The 22,102-nt window shown below is 39.2% G+C and overlaps 1 pseudogene; it reads right to left on the reverse strand.

Annotated features, from left to right (window-relative positions):
• Nucleotides 1-9,734: 9,734 nt before the first annotated feature.
• Nucleotides 9,735-11,574, reverse strand: LOC149834366 (GATA transcription factor 4 pseudogene; annotated as a pseudogene).
• Between the last annotated feature and the right edge of the window lie 10,528 nt (nucleotides 11,575-22,102).

Raw genomic sequence — 22,102 nt, forward strand, 5'->3', positions numbered from 1 at the left:
TGTAAGTTTGAAATTAACAAAGAGTTATACATTTAATATAGTAGCGATTTGTTCGATGCAACAATGATTTATATATTTGAATCAGTAGCGATTTACGATTTATGATTCATGATTTATACATTTAAAGTAGCAACAATTTATACATTTAATGCAATAGCAATTTATGATTTACAACGATATATGCTTATGAAGGGTTCAATTTCTACAATGATTTGTACGTTTAAAGAAGCGCTTTGTACGTTCGATGCACCAACGATTTATATGTGTGGTAGTCGTAATTGCATAAACCCTCTCGTTAGTCCTCCGCTGACCCTATTACAACTAAGAAATCTGTTGCGGCTGTTGAGGTGACTGTTGTCTTCCTTGAGCCGTTGGCTTGTTCGGACAGAAAGGGGCAATGTGCCCTGGCTGTCGGCACTGATAACAGACCCCCTTGAACAACAAGCAAAAACCTAGTGGATGGTTTTTGCTGCACTTACGACATGTTGGTGGGGCCTTTCCCTGTTGTTGCCCCTCATGGGTGCATTGCTTCCTACCACTCTGTGTCTTTCCACCTGCAGGTGGGTCCTTCCTCTTTCCGCCTGAAGCATCCCCTCCATTGATGCCTCTTTTTTGCGATACATTTCTAGGCCTCTCCCAGTCCTTGGTCAGAACGGTAGCCGACTCGATCGCATCGGCCAAAGTAGTAGGCCGACTCATCAGGACGCGAGTCCGCAATCCATCCTTCAATCCGTGCACATACTTCGCCGCCCTCGCCTTCTCACTCTTGAAGAGGTTCGGGCAGTACCTCTTGAGACTTTGAAATCTAGTAGTATACTCCACCAGACTCATGGCCCCCTGAGTTAAATCGAGGAACTCTCGTTGCATCTGTTTCTCAGCATAAGAGGGAAAGTATGCATCCATAAACTCCTCTCTGAATGCCTTCTAGGGAATCTCGTCCCAATCGGCGAATTTCACCATTCGCAGGGTGTCCCACCACTTCTTGGAATCGCCCTTCAAACAGTATGTGCCAAAAGGTATCTTTCTGTCCTCGATTACGGGTAGGACGTCGAACGCTCGCTCTATTTCCTTGACCCAGCTCTCGGTAGCCTCTGGGTCTGCCTTTTCTGAAAAAGTTGGTGGATCCAACTTCAAGAACCTTTAGAAGGAAATGCCTCCCGCATTCGGACCAACGTCAACAGGAGGGTCACGCGCGGCTTCCTACGTCGTCTGTGTTGCTTGAGCAGCCTGTGTAGCCTGTATGGCTTGTGCTGTCTGCAGAGCCTGAGCCATTTGTGTTGCTTGTGTCGTCATGGTCTCGATTAAGATATGCATGGCATCCATCATAAAGTCCCTCTGCTCCTGCCAGTTCGCAGGAGTAGCAGTAGAGGACGAAACACCTCTTCGTGAGTACGACATCTACAACACATATACTTTTATAAAAATTAGACCCTTACCAGTCCTACCCCCTTGGGATTTGCCCCATAAGTTTTACCATAATTACAATAAATACTTATACAAGCATATTAAAATTGCTTAATTCATATTACAAAAACTAAAAAATAAACCATAAACACATAAGAAGTTCACATACTTTTATAAAAGTACATCATAGCCTTACCAGTGAAGAAGACGACTCTGGAGGACGAGTCACACTTGTTGACGTTTCAGGACAAAGCTCACATACCAAAAATAAAAATTTTAATACTCAAAGATGATAAAATTGCAAATCTTTGTGGTGGCTTTGATACCAAACCTGTAACGACCCCAACTCATACCCCTTGGAATTTGAGAAAATATTTTTTTTCATGTGCGAAAAACATCTTAGAGACCTGGGGTCCTCACAATTCCAATTCCATCTAGATAGCCCAACACCACAAAGGAACTTACAATCGTCATTAATAAGAACCAAAGCAAAACTCTTATTTAGAAATCGAGAATCAATTTCAGAGACAATGTTTATTCAATAGGACTTAGCCAAAGAACTGACTCAAACAAAAGAACTGGAAAGCAAAAATAGATCTGAAAGACAAAATGAAAGAGTTATTCTGTCCACAAGTGAAACCGTCAAAGACCAAGCATGATCCTCGTGCCTCCCAGTAGTTGTCGAATTCACTGATCACCTGTTTCTGTGAAAAACCAACAAAGTAGGGTGTCAGAATTGAAATTCTGAGCACGACTACTTCTAAAGAAACCAGGTGAGACAAAGAGCATGGATAAGATTTCATGTAATAATTTGAGTGAGTGCAGATATAACAATTTACAATGTTTAAGAAATCACACATGCAACAAGTTTCCTATACTCACCAGAAAGGAACAATAAAGTAGTAGCATATAACATGAACTAAGTAAACAAGTTTTTCAACATACATTTAGAAAGTAAATAACAGACACTCACCATCATATCATGATTTAGAGAACAATTCAAATATGCATGATCTAGTGCATAACAGGAAAATTCATGATTTCTTTTTAATGCATGAGTCCTTTTATTATCTTAACTTTAAGTTCCCTTTTTTCCTTTCCATATGCATGCCTTATTAAATGCATACAACTTTATGTTCCTCTTTTTAATTTCATTGCCCGTGAATACACCAAACAGGTACAATCTTCGAGGTTAAGTTAGACTCCCAGGGTAGCTTAGCACATAATTTGTAGTTTATTACTGGGTTCCAAACTTAGCCCTCGACTGAATCACCTTCGAAACATTAGACCTCCACATCTAATGTCGGGAATACAAAGGACACCCCACGCTCACAAGTGTCACTTCCTTGGTACAAAAAAAAATCACAGCTGTAATAAACACACCACCCCTAGGTAAAGTGACAGACTCTCCTAAAACCGTGGTCAGGAGAAGGAACCTCAATATCGGGTTCAGGGGATAAAATTTCAGCACACAAAGTTTTTGTATCCTCACAGTCTCCCCAAGACCGGATATCTAAGATCTTCATTCTCCAGATGTAAGACCTCAGAACATATATTACACTGTTCTTATTTCTTATATTTTTATTAAAGTCAGTTCTTTAAGTTTGCAATACCATATGCAAAAGTAAAGTAAACACCCGCATCCTCCCTTGCGGGAACCCTTACGGGACTCCAGCCCGTGAGGACAACTAGAACAATGTAGTAGTGTGTCATACCAACTTGTATTGTTTAAGTGATGCAATCAAAACATATATGAAAAGGAATCAACCCACGGCTCTCCAGGTCGATGATGGTTCATTTAGGCCATCGATGCATCACATAACCAAACCAAAGTAGTGTTTCATTCATAACACTAGGCCAAAGTGCCAAATGCATGTTCACTCATGCAAAACAAACCCAATCATAAGCATGTCATTTCTCAATCATATGCATCCTTATTATGTGTGTTACCTGCATCACATACGTGTATTTACCAATGCATATCTCCTTTGAGTGTGTGAGTGTGCACATAAATTACATATACTCATCAAGCATACATGCTCACAAAAATATCAATAACCGAGTCACGATCACATTCATAATTGCACAACAAGTACAATGAAATGCTAATATAACATTTTACATATTCACTGGGCAGAAGTGTAAGTTTATGCAAATGCTAGGGAAGGTGGTCGGGCTTACCAATCCCGGACCCGCCATCCTCCTAGCTAAACTATCCAACTCAGTCCAGCCGCCTAAGCTAGTCAACCAACCCAACTATATACATATGTTGCAGGAACAGAATTGAAAAATCTCATGCATAAATAATATTTCCATCTAGTTCATATGAATGGAATTAGTATTATGAATAGCACTAATCATGACAGACATGATTAGCTTATTGCACGTGTATCAACACGCATTCAAGTTGTTTCTCTCATGATTTCAGTGTCATAACAGGACACACATACACAGTTATATAACAAGAATATTATCTTTTGTTCAGCCTTGAAGCACCCCATAGAAGTGGGTACATAAACATATTTTCCCAGTCAAAAATTTCAGTTGGGCACCATTATCAACCTATCACGAATGGACAAGATTAATATAGAATCAACCACTACAAACACAATTACATACCTACACAGGAGAAGATTTTACCTATATAGGTTAAGAGAACTTGTGCCTCAATTTTGAATCAACATATGTGCTTACCATGTATAAGTGGAAAAATATACTTATATTATTCTCTCTTTTTTTTCTATTCCATTCCGTACCCAGCTGATTCATGTCAGCTGGGTCTGGCAGCGATTACACAGGTCTAATCCCAATCAGGGTGTCTCTTCTGAATGTGTAAAAACAACCTTGTTTTACGATCAAAATTATTGATCCACCCGAATGAAGCTTCACTCAGTGTGAATCAGTGTTTAGAAGAGACACAGATTATAATGTATCAGCCCGGTGTGATCTCAGCCCAAGAAAACAACAAGAAACACACATCCCCACTTGACAGGTACGCCCAGTTTAAATCCTAAACTGAAAATAAATTTGGAGTGTGTCATGGTAGTCTGACTTAGGTACACATTCAAACACCAATCGTTGGAACCAGAATCTGCTTGAACCCCCTTTCAGTAAATAAACGTGGATCTAATCCAAGAACACGATTTCAAACCCAAGAACACAATTCCAAGAATACGATGCCCAAATTGAAACAATGAAATCAATTTAAACAAAAATTGTGGTCTCAACAAAGAGGAAATCAATTCCTTTTTTTTATTCATTAGTATACACATAATTTTTTTTCTTAAAAGGAAAGGGGAAAGTAGACGGAAAACAACCAATCGAGCCATGGAGAGCGACCCGTGGTTCGCCCTCCATGTCTCTTAGGGAACATAGCCATTAGGTTTTTTTTTTTTTGAAAAACAGTAAAAACACAGAAAAAATACAAAGAATATAGGTAGTTCATGTATTACTCAAAAAGGGTTCCCGTGGACCCTCATCTCAAAGAATTACACGAGATCGAAACCACATTCGATCCCTCACCTAGATTCAAGAGAAGCACCGTACCTTTTTTTGTTGGTTTTCCGGCGATCGGAGATAACCATTGCAAGAGAAGGGTCGACTGATGTCGCTTTCTCCGTTGCTGAGCCTCGTCAGCGCTGTCGTGAAGGGGCGATCGGGAGGGAGAGCAAGAAGGAAGAGGTGGTGGTCGTCGACTGATGCTACTGCTCGAAGTGGGTAACCGACGATGGCAACAGCATGTAGTCGGGAGGCTTGCTAGCGACGGAGCTCCCACCGACGTGCGCAAGAATGATAGAGAGAGAGGCGAGCGACAGAGTGAAGAAGAAAAAATGGCAAAGTGAAGGGGAAGGCTTCCTCTTTTAACAAGACGATCCCTTCTCCCCTCCGAAAGAAATGGAGGGAGTCGCTTACGCCTTGCATAACCCCCCCCCCCCCCCCTCTCTTGATTTTCTGCAAGAATCGTGCCCGATTCTTGTTTACAGAACTTTATAAAACCTCACATGGGTCCGGGTTCCAGCCCCGCGACGCTGGATCCATTGTTAAAGTGGATCTGGGTCGCCCGTGAATGGTTGATCCTCAGTTGGATCCATTTGGGTCCAACTATGGATTCGACCCATCATACACAATTTTAATTATTTTTTTTCTTATAACAAAAAATATTAGTTATTTATTTATTTTAGAATTATTATTATACATATACTTTAATACCCATTTGTAAGTTTCTTATGGATCTGGGTAATGGGTCCTAGGCCCAAATCATCTAGAATCACTCAAATTTTTTGGGTATTACAAAAACAATATCTCACAAATCGATAATAGAAAACACATAATATCTTACAAATCGATATATGGCAATTCAACAAAATATATTACAAATCGATAGTAACAAACAAAACAATATCTCACAAATCGACAATAGAAAACACATAATATCTTATAAATCGATATACGACAATTCAACATAATATATTACAAAACGATATTAACAAACAAAATAATATCTCACAAATCGACAATATAAAACACATAATATCTTACAAATCAATATACGACAATTTAGCATAATATATTACAAGTCAATATTAACAAACAAAACAATATCTTACAAATCGTCACTAGAAAACACATAATAGCTTACAAATCGATATACGATGATTCAGCATAATATATTACAAATTGATATCAATAAACAAAACAATATCTCACAAATCGATACTAGAAAACACATAATATCTTACAAATCGATATATGTCAATTCAGCATAATATATTACAAATCGATATTAACAAACAAAATAATATCTCACAAATCGGTATACATGTTACTACAACCGCGATTTGGTTACATTGCATATACTGAGTGAATGGATGATACCGGATGGGGTAGAGACCCTTGCTCGCATCTGTAACCAAGTATTCTTATCAAGAGATCCAACCGCCTTACAAATATCTTCAAGTTTCCAAGCGTTGAAACAATATAATCTACCTGCAATAACAAGACAATGCCTTAATGACACTTATGATGACATACGTTCTTCAACAATAACATGATGACATGGAAAGGTACTCACGACGCTTTAATGACCCTTTTTGGAATGTTTGTGTGTCATTGCTTTTTTCCATACTGCCTAACGAAAATGAAGAATAAGAGAAGACTGTAAAAAGAGATGGCCGATAAATCTCCCTTTGACGCCTACCAATGATCGAACCAATCGTTTGATTTATAGTTATCTCCACGAGGTAGGAACGAACCAGGAAAGTTTTCTATCTAACACAAGGCAGGAACAAGAAGGCAGCCATGTGTCGTAGCAGAAGCTAAAAACAAAGGTGGAATGTGCAAATCTATATACGGGGAGCGGGAGGACATTTTTGTCCAACGCATATCTATTTTTCAGGAAGACATTTCTGTCAAAAGTATATCTACCTTTTTTATATATTATTTTATTATAAAGTCATCATGGGAAACATTGGTATATGAATTATCATGGGTCCCAAGATATTCCTTCATACACACCCGGAACACACGAATTTGTGTTCCGGGGAGAACACACAACACCCTCTTTTTCTCTTGGGCCAAACTTTCTCTGCAAACCTCTCAACATGAGTCTGCATTTTAATATTGTTCTTTAACTCAAGTTATATCACAAGCTAAATTACCACAGTGACCTTTAATAATAAGAGTTCGAACTGATTACTTTCTCTTTTTAAAGAGGATGAACGAGTACTTTTCAATTCTCAAAAGGCAGTACAAAAAATAAAAAAGAAATTGCATTTTTCAAGACTCTCTATAGATGCTCTTCATCTACAACATCAATGATTGTTGGATTATTTTCCGCCTTCACCAATAGTTGAGAGTCAATGTATGCCTATTTTGACTTGTGATTCCACTAATATGTGTGTGTAATCTGGATAATTCACTTTCACCTTTAAAATGTTAACTTTTATTTCAATGCATGTTAAGGTAAATGAACCATGAAAAAATTATCCATGTAATCAAATTTGCTAAATAATGTAAATGATATACCAGATTTGTGGTGTGCAATCCGCACCAAGACTGTCGCTCAAACCACAGCCTTTCTCCTGACATAAAAAAAATAAAATGTGCTCATGTTTGATGGTGATTATATCTGTGTTTGAATTGTAAAATTTTGATACATTATGGGCTGTTGATTTTTTAAACCCTTAAAATTCAGTCATACCCCTCTCAATCACCTGATTCAAAACTTCATTTGCCCAATGATTGAGGTGAATTGGCCAAAAACTGGTACTCAAGTAAATCGTTCTGAATCTGCCAAAAAATAATTAAAAAATATTAAGTGTCAATCAGAACATGACCTACAAACGGCTGGTGCAAAAGGCAGGTTCCTTTGTTTGACTCAATTTAACCTCGCCGACGTATTCAGCACAAAATATATAGATATATATAATCAAGAAAATTTAGTGCATTTATGACTATTTGATTTTTTAATCACCAAAAACCTGCACACACACCAGATTTGGATCGTTCAAAAGTTGATGGCCACCAAATAGACCATGTAGATCATATCTGTAAGGTTCGATTCACTAAAAAATATATATATATGAGCAATAAGATAGTGCTCGTTTCGACTCCTTGATACTATATGAACATCGGCACCATGCTCAGATCCACCATTTCATGGCTAGATCTATTCAAATATGAGTGTCTACCACCGTAAGGTATCATGGTACAAAAACACTATACAATTTCTACACACACATATATATATATATATATATTTTTATTTATTTTTATATTTATATTTAAGAGATTTTTTTATTTCTTATGATTATTTTTAAGAAAAGTATTTGGTAGGTTCATGGGTAACGAATCCCCTGATTGGAACGAATAGTGTAAGATTGTTTTCATCAAATCTAACCCTATAGATGTGTTCAACATGATCAAAATGTAGGAATCAACTCTTAGATCCCAGAATTCTTTTTTCAACAAGAAAGCTGGGGTTAGGCAGACCCCTACCAGTTATACAACTATACCATAGGATTTGAACTTGCAACGTTCCAACACAAGGTGACCTGCACTAACTTCTCCTGCCACACAAGCAGAGTCCCCGTTGGTTTTTTATAGTTGAAATTTTGGTATTACATACACCATTGAATTTTTTTTAACCCCTGCAAAATCATACATAGACGTTGGAATAGTATTAACACTGATTTCAACTAACTCAAATATGCAGATCAGATGTGAAAAAAAGTGAAAATATTAAAAATATTATAGTTTTATGGGGTTCCTTACCGCCAAGGCTAGCAGACATTAACCCTAATATTTTATTTTCATTCCTGCCTTTTGCTAATGATCCCTAAAGCAAATTTTCATGTACCAAAAAAAAACACTTTACCAAGACTCAATTTAGGCATGATTAATTAGCTTATATTATCACTAGTGTGTGTGTGTGTGTGCTCACATGTGCACGTTCGGGTATGGCTGTGTTTGTGCATGTGTAAGCTATACATGTGATTGAGCTACAACCAAGTCTTAAGGGTCGTCTGTTTCATTCCCACCAATAAGAAAAGATTCCCTGGGAATGGCATTCCATGTGTGAAAAAATACATATCTAAATCCATTCACCCTGGGGAGCGGTGAATATGGATTTATATAGTAAATGCATGATTCATGTGGAAGACCCAAAATGAATTTCTTTTTTGGTTCATATCGCTGACCCCAATTGTTTTGGGATGAAGGCGTAGTTGTTGTTGTATAGTAAATGCATGATTAACCTGAAAAAAAACCATGACTGTGGGTTTTACAGGAAAATGGAGTTGGCATGTTTGTTTCACTTGGGCATGAAAAACGGAGATTTCATATGTAAACCCTCATTTTCATGTGAAAATTGGCGACTCAGGCAAGATTTGCTCGAGTACTCGACCAGGAAAGTCAGGCAGTTTTGCTCGAAAGATAACCATTATGTGAACCCATCTGGGTGTTGCCCTGTTTTACAAAATTACGCATGAACCACCTCAATTGGATCATGGTCCCAATTCTCAAATGGGATCCATGCTAGAGATACAGAAATAACTGGGATTCTAATGAATATAATCCTGCAAGCTCAAGTTGATAAGTCCATCAGACCCATTTGGGTACAGGACCTGTCCTTTTAAGGGTCCACCACTTGCAACAATCCAGCCTTTGCAAAAAATGAATGGACATACATGACAAACCATCAAAATTCAAATTAGTTAAAGCGGAAATACTAAAGGAAGAGCACACCAAAATTTCTACTCCTCTCTATCGTCTCTCTAACACTCGTTTTGTACAACCAAAAATGACACATCATGAGAAACAAAACCACTCCATCACCACCTTCTCATCTTCCAGCCACCACCATCAGCGCCATCTTCTCCTATCCTTGACTTCTTGATCCTCATCTCCATCACCTTCCTATGTGAATTTGAGTGCTTCCATGGCACGAAAGTCGGGCTCGCAGCTGGCCGGTACTCCGGCAACAGCCTGCCGGATTTGTATCGAACTCCACATGCATTGCACAAGGTCTTTGGTCCCATTGGACCCGTTCTCCACTGAGGGGTCTTTTCTATAGAGCAATGAGTACACTTCCTTTCACTTTCTGGCCATTTCCTCTTTGCCGCCGACGAGTTCTCTGTTGGCTTCTCGGAAATGATAGGGAGGCCAGTCCATGGAACTGCAGTGGCTGGGCGTCTGGATCGTCTGGTTCGTGGTCGGACGCAGAACTTCGGGCATGTTGGGACTGCAGGTTCGAGGACGGAAGTTGGGCTGGATGTTAGAAACTCGGCAGGTTTCGATTCGGGGGGCAGTATTCCCGTGAGAGAGAGCTCTAAAGACGGCCGTGAAAAGGAGTCCTCGATGAAGATGGAAAGCCATTCCAGCTGAGCTGCCTCTTCTTCACTCTGTGAACCAAACAGTGAGTTACTGAAGACTTCTTTATCATGCTTTTACCACAGTAACCAAAAACCCCAAACAGCCAACTGGAAGAATGGATCTATAGCATTGAGAAAATGGTTCCTAGTCATGGATTCATTGTTTGTTCATAGTCTAACTGAAGTGAGGACTGGCAAGCGAATCAGTTGGCACAGTTTTGCGCCGCTGGTTGATTTAGCTCAGCTTTGCATGCTCCCGACCATTTTATATGTTTAAAATACAGTAATATTTTGTAGATATCCTGATATTTTCATGGAAATTTTATCGTGATACCATGTATTTTTTTTCTTGGCTATATCTCAGAAAAATGGGTTTTTTTTTTAATTTTACCTATTTTCTTATTTTTAAAACTTCTAAACTATAATTTTCTATTTTATGAATTTATTTATTTTTCCAATGAAAACAAAAGTTTCTTTTTCATTTTTCTCACTAGAATTGCTGCTTTAAACTTTTGCAACCATGGAGCTAACCAACTCAGCGTTTAGGACGCGTTTGGACTGTCCAAACCAATGTTGTCAGTATCGGTATCGGCCCTGAATCGTTCGGCCACCGATTCAGCTGTATCTGCCGAAACCGATACTCAACTGAATCGACGGCCTAAAAAATAATAAAACATTATTGTGTCAATCATAACGTGACACGTGTTAACACATTAAAACAATTTTAAATAATATTAAAATTATTTTTTTGTATTTTTCACATTTATTAAAAATAACCAATTCAGGCCTGCAGCATATCGAAATTCTGCCGATACTATGCGTATCGGCTGATAACTTGATACTGATAACATTGGTCCAAACAGCACAAATTGCCCCTGTGCTGGGAAAACAATTCCACAGAATTGATTCCTCACCAAATCCAAACATAATAGGCTTCGGTTTCCTCATGCCTGGAAATTCAAATTCAACAAACCCCAAATTTCTATGAAACAACCAACTATCACGTAACAATGATAGCCAATTTCCAACAGCCAAGCGGGGAAAAAGAGAGAGCACTTGAGGAGAGGGAGGGACTTACAGGGACGCAGAGGTCGCCGGAATCCTTCCCATCGGAGCTCCCGATCGTCAATTGCGAGCACATCCCACCAGCAACATCTGAAGCCCATGACCCGTCGCTCCCGTCGTCGGGAATGCCGGCCTCGACATCGGAGAAGTCCAGCAAGCTGTCGATCTGAGCAAAGAACTCTGCGGCACTCTCCGATTCCTCCTCGTCTCGCTGGAGAGACACGGAAGCTTCCATCCTATCTCTGCCCTCGCCAATGAAATCGCTTTTTCTCTTTCTGCGAGTCAGAAGGAAAACAGAAGCTGAAAATTCTCAAGTCCTCGGAAGAGAGAAGGGTTCGTTTTCAAGTCCCTGAAATCAATGTCTTTTCCGTTATTTGAATTCAAACCAAACGCGCGCCTCAGGCGTTCTGGAGGGAGTTACAAGGATGTTATTTCCGTTAATGCCCTTACATGATTCGAATATCGACTTTCGTATCCTCATGAACTTTCTTCCATATTCCATAATCAGATCCTTGTGGGCCTGGTTTAGAAAGAGCCTGCCTAACTAGTGGTACAAATATCATGATATATATATATTTTTAAAATTTAATGTTGCTTCAAAATATCGTGACATCTTATTCTTGCCACCGTTTTTACACGTCTAACATCTAATGATATTTTGAAAAATAATGCACTAATGTAATTTTGATGTAAATATCATATTTTTAACGATATTTTCTGTTTTTATAAGCAAAACCCTCAGGCAAATTCAATGTTTTCAGCATAGGTGCGTATCCGCAGAAAATCAATATGATTCAGGGGTGAATCGGCTATTTTTTAATATATGCAAAAAATTACTAAAAATATTTTTAACACGTGTCACGTTATGATTGACACGTAATGTTTTTTTATTATTTTCTGGCTGATACAGAACGATTCACTTGAGTATCAATATCGGCCGATGTAGCTTAATCGGTGGCCAAACTATTCAGGGTTGATACTGATAATGATAACATTGGGAAAATTGTTCATTTATGTTGACATATATTTAGTTTTTAGTTTTTTATTATCCTTATTATATTTAAATTTGTTTATTTTTTGCCAAGATATAAACCATAAAAACTCCAAAAATATGAAAATCTCACAAGAATGGTCAAGAATTTTGTATCTAAAGCATTTCACCAAACTTGACACGATAATAATAGGATTTAGACCCAAACTCCATTGGCCCATGGGTGTGTCCATAGCTTTCTGAGGTGGGCCACATAAGGCAGGATGGTTGTGGGGCTCCACCCAGGGTTTTCCTTACTTCGGCGAGGGTTTCCCGTCGTCAAAAAAATTAATAATAGAATTTAGACCTAACCAAATAAGAGGACATTATTAGTTTTTCCTTATCAAGTTGGTTTAGTAGGTTCCACCAGTTGGTTCGCTCTGGTATCTCTAAACATAGTCACAAACATCAGTGATATTTAAGAATATTGCAGTATCTTAAAAATAATTTATTGGCTTTTATCTTTTTTTTAAAGTTTTCTTTTATTTGTAAAATGTTATATGTACATGATTGTTTTCCCGAGAAATTAAGTTTTTTTTCATAATGAGATTTTTACACACCAAGAAAATCTTGATAATGAGTGTGGCATTGCCTCTAGCCTTGAGCCAAAATGGTTGTCATTTTTTATACCAAACCATACCCAGCCAAATCCCCAAACCTGCTATGATACACTGGTTTGAACTTGGCCTAAACCTTCCAAGGATCTATTCAAGGATGGATTGGACATACAAGGGAACCGAGCCCAACCACTTGCAAGGCCACCACAAAAAGGCTTTAAGCTAGTAGACACTTGGTTGGTGGGTGTGTAGGGCTACTAATAACGAGCTCACCAACGCTCTAGGTCAAGTCCCACATACTCTTCAATGAGGCTTGACTATACTTCACATATGCTTGGTGCACACAGTGCAGATACTATTATGATGAAGAAAACAAAGACCGTACGTACAAATACAATTACTCAACACCACCAGATGCTTGGGATCCGATGGCTCACATTTGGAGTTGAGATCAAAAGAGAGGTTAAGTGACATGGCTAAGTGCCATAGCCAATCACATGACAGCATTGCATGGAGCCCACAGTTACAGAGTGCAAGCCCCACATGAAATGCTGTCATGTGATTGGCTATGGCACCTAGCCATGGTAGGTAGCCGCTCCCTGGATTCCTGCTTAGTATGAAGCTTAATCCAAGCCACAGAACAGCCCTTGAGATCATGTAGACTTGCAATGCTTGAGCTGGTGACACTAAAAAAGGGTTCATTTCAACACAGATGCCTTGAGCCTGTCACAAAGACACGTGCTTGAAACGGATTCGACACACAAGTTTGAAATTTTTTTGGTACTTTAATATTAAAAAATAGTTTGTTTATTGAAATAACACTTAAAATTATTTAAAATAATATTAAAATAGCCATATTTGTGTCCACTCTTCTCATGGGGGACAGTGTGCCCCTGTGACATAGCCTTGAGCAGAAAGGCTTGAAAATTGCCTCTAATTTGGATCAAATATCCTACTATATCTGATCCGTTTGCACCCCAACTGGGCAAGTTCAGGTAAAAGTGACAAATTTTTACTGACAATGGGTCGGAGACTCGACCACAAAATACCACCCAGACTCAACCCAAATAACATCTAAACCAGATTATGATTTTTTACCAGATATTTTACTAGACCCAAACTTACTCGAGTACTTAATATGTATTTCAAGTAAAATTCCACAATTTAAACATTCTGTAATGCAGTAAAACAGTGTCAAAAATTTTTGCAAATTGTACAAGTTATCAATATGCTTACTATATAGTTTGTTATATTTATATTTTTTAAATACCAATCTTTTTTCAAAACATTTTCTGGCAAAAATCAGATTTTCCTCCTACTACACAATAATAATCAAATTCAGACCACCAAATAACATATAACCCATGTGGGATTGTCTCAGCAAGAATCAAGTGAAAATTGGACTGATGCAACTTTCATAAGAATGAGCTGGCAATTCTTTTCTTTTCATTTTCCATCATGAACATCAAATCAAGTGTTATGCTAACACAAATAGGCCTTAGTTTTTCCCACCACTTACCACTTTTCACGTGTGAAACCTTTCACACTTCTCCTATATGAAAATATTCTCGTGAAAAAACTGAGCTGACAGGATTTTTTAGAAATATGTGCCCCTTTTCCCATTAAAAACTCTCGTCATTCCATAGGAATGAAACAAACAAGCATAGAAAAGGATCCCAACCAAGGTCCAAAAAAGTTCCAACCTCTCAACATCTAATCAACTCATTCATAATGAGAAAACCTTCACCAAGAACTGGGTTACTTAATAGGCCCGGCCCCGGCCCCGGGCCCCCGGCCCCGGATGAGAACACAACCACCCTGACTTATGTGACGCATCCGCGATAAAGCTGCAGACACACCTGCAAGCCAGCAGGGTTTGATCAGGTGTCTTCATCTTAATGCCCTTACCGTGGTTGCAGTTCTTGGAATTGGGATTTTCTTTTTTGAATAACCGAGAAAAACCACTTCATTCACTTGCAAGATCATTGGTGTAAAAATCCCGGTTCTCGTTTGCCGACCAACGAGTACGTGGCCTCATGGCAAAGGACGCGCACCTATCAGCTTCGAACTTGTGATGTCCCTTAAGCTTGGTGACGGTCACAAGTCATCCCTACCAGACGTGCTGAGCCCTCAATGGCACAGTTTGGCATTTTCTTTTTGTTTCAGAGGTTAGGCAGACCCCTACCAGTTATACAACCATACCAGTGGGATTCGAACTTGCAAGGTCCCAACACAAGGGTGACGTGCACTAACTGCTCCTGCCAGACAAGCTGAGCCGCCGTTGGTCACAATATGCGATTTTCTTGGTGAAGGAAAATTAATGATGTTTTTTCCTTTTTGAGGAAATTTTAGGAGGTACTGGCATATATATAATTTAAAATCACAAAAAATCCATACAAATATATAAAAAAAAAAAAAGATGCAAAATGATAAAAACATTTATATCGCGAAAATAACACTGTGCTTTCAAACTAGCTTTTTTGAGTGTATGGGCTTTTAAAAACATGATAAAAACTCAATATTTGGGAAATGTTTCAGATATTTGAGACTGCTGTAAAGGCACCCTAAGGTGGCGGTGCATTCGGATCTGGCTCATATCTGACTGGGTCTGGTCCAGGTCCGACCAACAAACAGTCCTAGGGCAAGCACAATAACTGTCCATCTCACAAAGACTGTTGAGTGGGCCCCACATCATCATCTACCCATTTGTTGGGCTTGGCGTCGGTTCATCTAATCCTTTGGCCCCTAGTGGGATTGGAACCCGAGACCCATCCAAGTGGACCTAACCTGATCTAAAACGACAAGATACTAAAAGCAAAATAAACAAATGACGAAAAAAAAAGAAAAACAGAGAGAAGGGAAAAACTTCAAACAATATGGTAATATGACAACGACTGTGCACCGCTCATCTTGTTAGATTGATGGCACACCTCAACGGATAGGTTGGTGTACCTATAACACTCCAACTACCCCCGTAAATTGAGAAGGACATCCACCTTCCACCCTCACGAGATCAACGGCTGATATGATGATGTGTACCAACCTCTGTACGACGCTACGTATGAAAAAAGTAGTGGTCACCAAAAACCAAAAAATCAACAAGAAAAAAAATATACAATTTAAGGAAATGTTCTTTAACCGGATATATATATATATATATATGTAAACATGCAAAAACAACAATTTGGCTCCTGCTACTCTCAACGAAGAAAAAGGCAAAATGCACAAAAAAAAGGAAAAGTAATAAAATATGAAGATACCAACTAGACGTTCTTGGAAGAAGAGTGGATATAAATGGACAATAGAGAGAAAGTTTTAAAAATAACGTTTAAATGCTTAACTGAGAAAATCTACGTCAGAGTTAAAAATAACGTTAAAATAAAACAAGAAAAATAGCTCTAAATGCATCATTTGGAAAATAACGTGAAAATCAAACTTGGGAAAAAAATGATGGAATATGGCCAAGTAGATGAGCTCGATGTACCAAATGGGCTCACATTCTCTTTTGCCTAGAGCACGGCATGGCCAAGCTTAGCATAGAATCCAGCCCAGCCCGTACCAGCAGGTTAGGCCAAATTTACAAGCAAACAGGCCGAGCTGAGCAAAAACTAGGCTCGACCCATCAGAGCCCACCTCCCTCCAAGCTCTAGGATAGCCGACCCCCAGCACCCCCCCCCCCCCCCCCCGACAATGCATGAAAGAGTACACCCTAGCCGTCCATCTTACCAACTCTAAGATGGACGGTCGACAGGTTCTCAAACCACAAACCTCTCCTTTTTAACACCGCACCACCCTCACCTGTACACTTCACAAGCAGGGGATGGACGACAACGACATTTTCCTATTTCTCAGGGGCATAATGATCAAATAAGCCTTTGAATGCACAACGTCGCACGTGACCCAACTACAAAAAAACCTTCATTAAGCCACCACTCTGAACTAACACAACCCAAAGTATATCACAAATGACTAAAATACCCTTGCTGTAGAGAGAGAAAGAAGAGAGAGATACCTTGAGTGACTAGGGTTGTTTGCAAGGGAAGAAGGGGCGGTTTGGCTGCTTTTTTTTTTCTTTTCCTTCTCTGCTTTTTCTTTGTGGGATGGTGTCCTTCAATGGTGGAAGAGAAGCCAGGGAAAGGACTCGTGGATGTATAAATAAGGGAGAGATTCTAGGGTTTTCATCTGAATGCCCGACGTTTCCGCCATCAAAATGCCCGAGAAGAGAGAGAGAGAGAGAGGTAAGAAACCGGGTTCTCCTTAAGACCAGGGCAAACACACCAAGAGATGAAAACCGAAAGGGAAACCGTAGCTCTCTAGAGCCATCGACGCGTCCCCCCACTCCCCTCTCTCTCCCCTTTTGAACCCTCTCTCTCTCTCTCTCTCTCTCTCTCTCTCTCTCTCTTTTATTTACCTTTTCGGCGGAATTAAAAAAAAAGAAAATAATAAATTAATTCACTTTTTCTTTTCGCCTTACAAAGTCTGATTATATGTTGCTGCCTTTTTTTTTCTCTGCAAAAAAAAAATGCCTTTTTTGGTGACATGTATTGCCCTTACAGTTTCTGTGAAAACCTTGCATATCTTCTTCAGTACAGGGATACGTTGGTCATTTTGGAGAGTTGTAACCTGCACCATTAGTAAACGATTTTATGGCCATTAATTAAACTGCCCATGAGCCCAGTGCGAGATCGAGTCTAATGGGCTCTGATAAGAAGTGAAGGGGAACAGGGAAAGGTTGACTAACTTGAGCCTTGTTGGCTTATTTAGAGCCTAGAAGTGGAACAAGTCTTCAAAACATGTCTTGCATGGTCAAGTTCAAGAGATCACCCGAGTGAAATGGTTTGAACTTTTTTTTTTAGGTTTCTAACCTAAAGAAACCGCACCTGGCACGAAGACCTGATCGCGCTGCCTCAGCCTGCCATACCTACGGTCATCATACCGGCAGCGTAAAACTCCTAGGCTAATACCCCTGTCCCTGGGGTCTATGCTATCGTTGGCTTGCACAGAGGGGCGATGCCCATGAGAATCGAACATTGACTGCACGCTTAGCAGCCAAGGCTCCACCCCACTACACCAACATCCTTTGGGGCATTGGTTTGAGCTTAACTTAGTGAATAGTCGTTTGAGTTCATTGAAATCATTTATCCAAAGATGGAACTTTACTTGGCTGTCAGATCGAGCCAAATTTGCGACATCCATGGTGTCGGATTCGAACTCAATGGACTATAAGGCTATAGTTTGGGAGGCTTGAATCGGAGGTGTATTGGGGATGGAGTTGGCAGCCCCAACACCACATTTTAACCCTAGTTATAAGAAATACTTTGGCAAAACCATATTTTGGCAACACATGGAAATGGTGTTTCCATCTTGATGCAAAGCTCCAAAACTGAGCCTGAGACTTGGTATGGTTGTATAGCTGGACAAGTCTAGCTACTTAGAAGTTAGAACTGATGGAAGTGAAATTTTTAAGTACTTAAAAGAAGTTGGAGGAGATAAATGAAGTTTTGTTAAGGGATATGGTTTAGAGAAGAGGGACCTGCTATATTTTGGAAAAGTGATTGAGCTCAGGTCACCATGAAATTTATTCTCATGTCATTTGTTCAATCAAGAGGGTGCAACCCTTCTCTTTTTTTCCTTTTTTTTTGATAGGCAAGCTGGTGTTAGGCCCAGTTATATATCATACCATTGGGATTTGAACTTGCAACGTCCCCACACAAGGTAATGTGCACTAACAGTGCCTACCAAACAAGTGGAGCCCCCTTTGGTGTGCAACCCATAACCACAAAAAAGAGTTTCTTCATTTCTTTACCCATAGCCCGACTCCCGAGGTAGAGTTATGAAAGAGTTGGAAATAGGGTGCAGGACCCCAGGGGTAGTTTAGTCGTTTTCATTGAAGGGCTATTGGATTTGGAGCATATGAAGCTTGTGCTACATGGATCGGATCTGGGAAGGTCGTAATCTCAGTACTACACTGACTATCTGAAATTTTGATTCTGGTTCATGCCATTCATTATTTGTTCCAATTGTCACATAAGCTCTATCTTTCCTGTGGTTCTGTGATGGACCGACCAATCCTGGTTGAATTCGAATCTGATCCGATCCATGAGTGCACTAAGGTGAAGACTTTAGTCTATATACCAAAAAGTTATAAAGATCGGTTAAACAATCCATGTTAAGAAATGAAGCAAATCAACCTTTAGCTAACCCTAACCTTGAATTTATGTTGGTCAATTGTTTAGGTCTTCAAACAAAAGGATTCAATAGGATGTGCCGTTTGGTTAAGTTATTAGTAAATTTGATAAAATTTTGCATGGACAAGTTATTTGAGATACTATAAAATTTGGTTTATTTTGACATAAATAAAGATTACTATTAAAAAACTAATTAATTAAGAACCCCTTTTATCAAAACTTTAAGTAAAAAAGCAATGAGGAAGCGACAAGGCACCGAAGTGGTTGTTCATATTGATAGCACCTTTACCTTCCTCCAACTTGTCCTTTTCACCACCTGACTTCATTTATACTCTTTTATTATTCCTTTTTTTCTTTTTTATCTTGTCCCCTTTCTGCGTCTTGCCTTTCACTCTACTGCATCTGAACACATCTATTACCTCTCTCTCTCTCTCTCTCTCTCTCTCTCTAACGCACACAGAATGACTTGGAGACCTACCATGAACTAAAATCTGACATGATAAGAACCAGGCACCCCAAGCAAGTCCAAAAGGGTTGTCATTGGAAGACAAAACACATAGTACCTATGTCCTAACTCCCATTTATAGTTTATTTTCAAATTGTTTAAGCCAGGTTAAATATCTAATGCTGAATTCAGCTTGACCCTCTAGGGTGTTTTTTTTTTATTATTTATGATGAGAAGAAACTACACCCGGCATGAAGACTTAGTTGTGCTGGCTCAGCCTGTCATACCTAAGGTTGTTGTACCAGAAACTTAAAACTCCAAGACTAGGACTCTTGCCCTTGGGACCTATGCTAAGCGTTGGCTTGTGCAGAGAAGCGATGCCCATAGGAATCAAACCTCGACTGACTGTTTAGCAGCCAAAGCCCCACCCCACTATGCCAACCCCCCTTGGGGCTCTAGGGTGGTTGATTGTTAGATAATTGTGAAAGGCCTGGTAAAGCTTTGGTGAGTCGGTCTAATGGACTTATTGGGTAGGTTGCCCCCTTAAAGAGGCGTTTGTGTAATGGAAGAAGAGTTTTGTGCTTCTCTTTTTGCGGGAAAAAGGGAGCTCATGTTTGCATCATGGTGATGGAGAGGGTGGCATGTGTTCTCCTCCGAAGACGGCCGTTAGCTACATCTCGTGTTCGGGTCCCAATGAGCGCCACGTATAAGAGCTCGTGGAGCTCGTATCCCCGTGTGTGTCGGCATCACTTAGCATCAAAATCTGGTGCGGTTGCAAAGACTTAAGTACCCTTTCCTGCTATGCTCACCATGAAACAACGGTTCAAGAAAATTACAAGGATATCCTCCATTCAAAAGAAATGACACGACGGTTCGAGAAAAAGACAAAAAAAGTCCATCCCAAAAGTATGATGTTAACTCTTCAAAGTCCAAACGTTTCATTTTTGCCCTAAGCAGTAAACTTTTGTGTCATCTGCTGTAACAAGAGCTCCCTTTGACAACGCAAATTTTACCGTCGTCTTGAGTCGAGGTTCTCGCCTTGTTTTTTAGCCTGTTTTATAACACATTGTCGCCTTCTCCTTTCTGCCTTGTGTTACAAAATATTTTTGTGTTCGCGATCGACTGGTTCGATCATTGATGGGCGTCATAGGCGAATTTGTCGGCCATCTCTTTTTACAGTCTTCTCTTCTTTTTCGTTGTCGTTAGGATTATGGAAGAAAGCAATGATGCACAAACATCCCAACCAGTGTCATTAAGGCGTCGTGAGTACCTTTCCATGTCATCGTGCTATCGTTGAAGAACGTATGTCGTCTTGAGAGCCATTAAAGCGTTGTTTTGTTATTGCAGGTGGATCTTGTCCTTTTGATGGTTGGAAACTTATCGATATTTATAAGACGTTGGGACCTGTTGACAAGAATGCTTGTTTACAAATGCAAGGAAGGGCCTCTACCCCATCCGGTATCCTCTATTCACTTAGTATATACATTGTATCTCAAATCACGGTTTTAGTAACATACTATCGATTTGTGAGATATTGTTTTATTTTTTAATATCGATTTATTTGCTATTATGCAGAATTTCTGTATCGATTTGTAATATATTTTGCGATATATTTATCGATTTGTAAGATATTATGTATTTTGTAGTGTCGATTTGTAAGGTATTATGTTGAATTATTGTATCGATTTGTAATATATTATGTGATATGTATATCGATTTGTAAGATATTATGTGTTTTGTAGTATATATTTATAAGATATTTGTATAAAGCCTTTTAAAATGTGTGTGTGCAGAAATACATTTTTACGCGCTTACTATGGCGATTTTTTTATTCAAATCGCTGCTTGTGAAGCGATTTCTATAGAACTCGCTTCACAGCATTGTAGATATGATTAAAGCGTTATCGTCAACACACATGTACGACATGTCGTTTCTTTTATTGGCATGATAAGTAACAACTCGATGCATAGTATAAGCAAATAACAAACCGTAGTTGCTTTTATATTGCGATTTATTAAATCATTTCTTTGACTTGCTTAACCTTATCGGTATCCGTTGTTATATGCATCCTGAATAAATCATAGTAAACGTATGGGCTTGCTAACGCAAATTGATATCTTGCTTATAACAGTGGTGAGCTTATCGTCTGGTTGTAATGAAGATGATCTATTTCAATCATTTGAAAGATATGGAGAAGTGAACATATGTATTAATGATGTACATGAAGAAGTGAACATGTGCACTAATGATGCACATGATAACAAGGGTGCAGGCATTGGATTCACTCTTGACTTGAATGTTCCAGCAGAAGAAATGCAATTCGATAATGAGGTAGACGATCCTTACAGTACACTTGATAAAGGTATAGGCACTGGGAATGTACATGATAGTACACCTGACTCTATTCCCGTAAAAGAAATGCAGTTTAATACTGAGGATGTTGCATATAAATGTTACAATGATTATGCCTTCAAATTTGGCTTTAATGTTAGAAGGTTTTCTTGGTCAAAAAATGCACAGGGTGTCGTGGTGAGAAAGATATA

This window comes from Nuphar pumila, chromosome 6 (assembly GCF_984573655.1).
Source record: "Nuphar pumila chromosome 6, dmNupPumi1.hap1.1, whole genome shotgun sequence".
Taxonomy (NCBI): domain Eukaryota; kingdom Viridiplantae; phylum Streptophyta; class Magnoliopsida; order Nymphaeales; family Nymphaeaceae; genus Nuphar; species Nuphar pumila.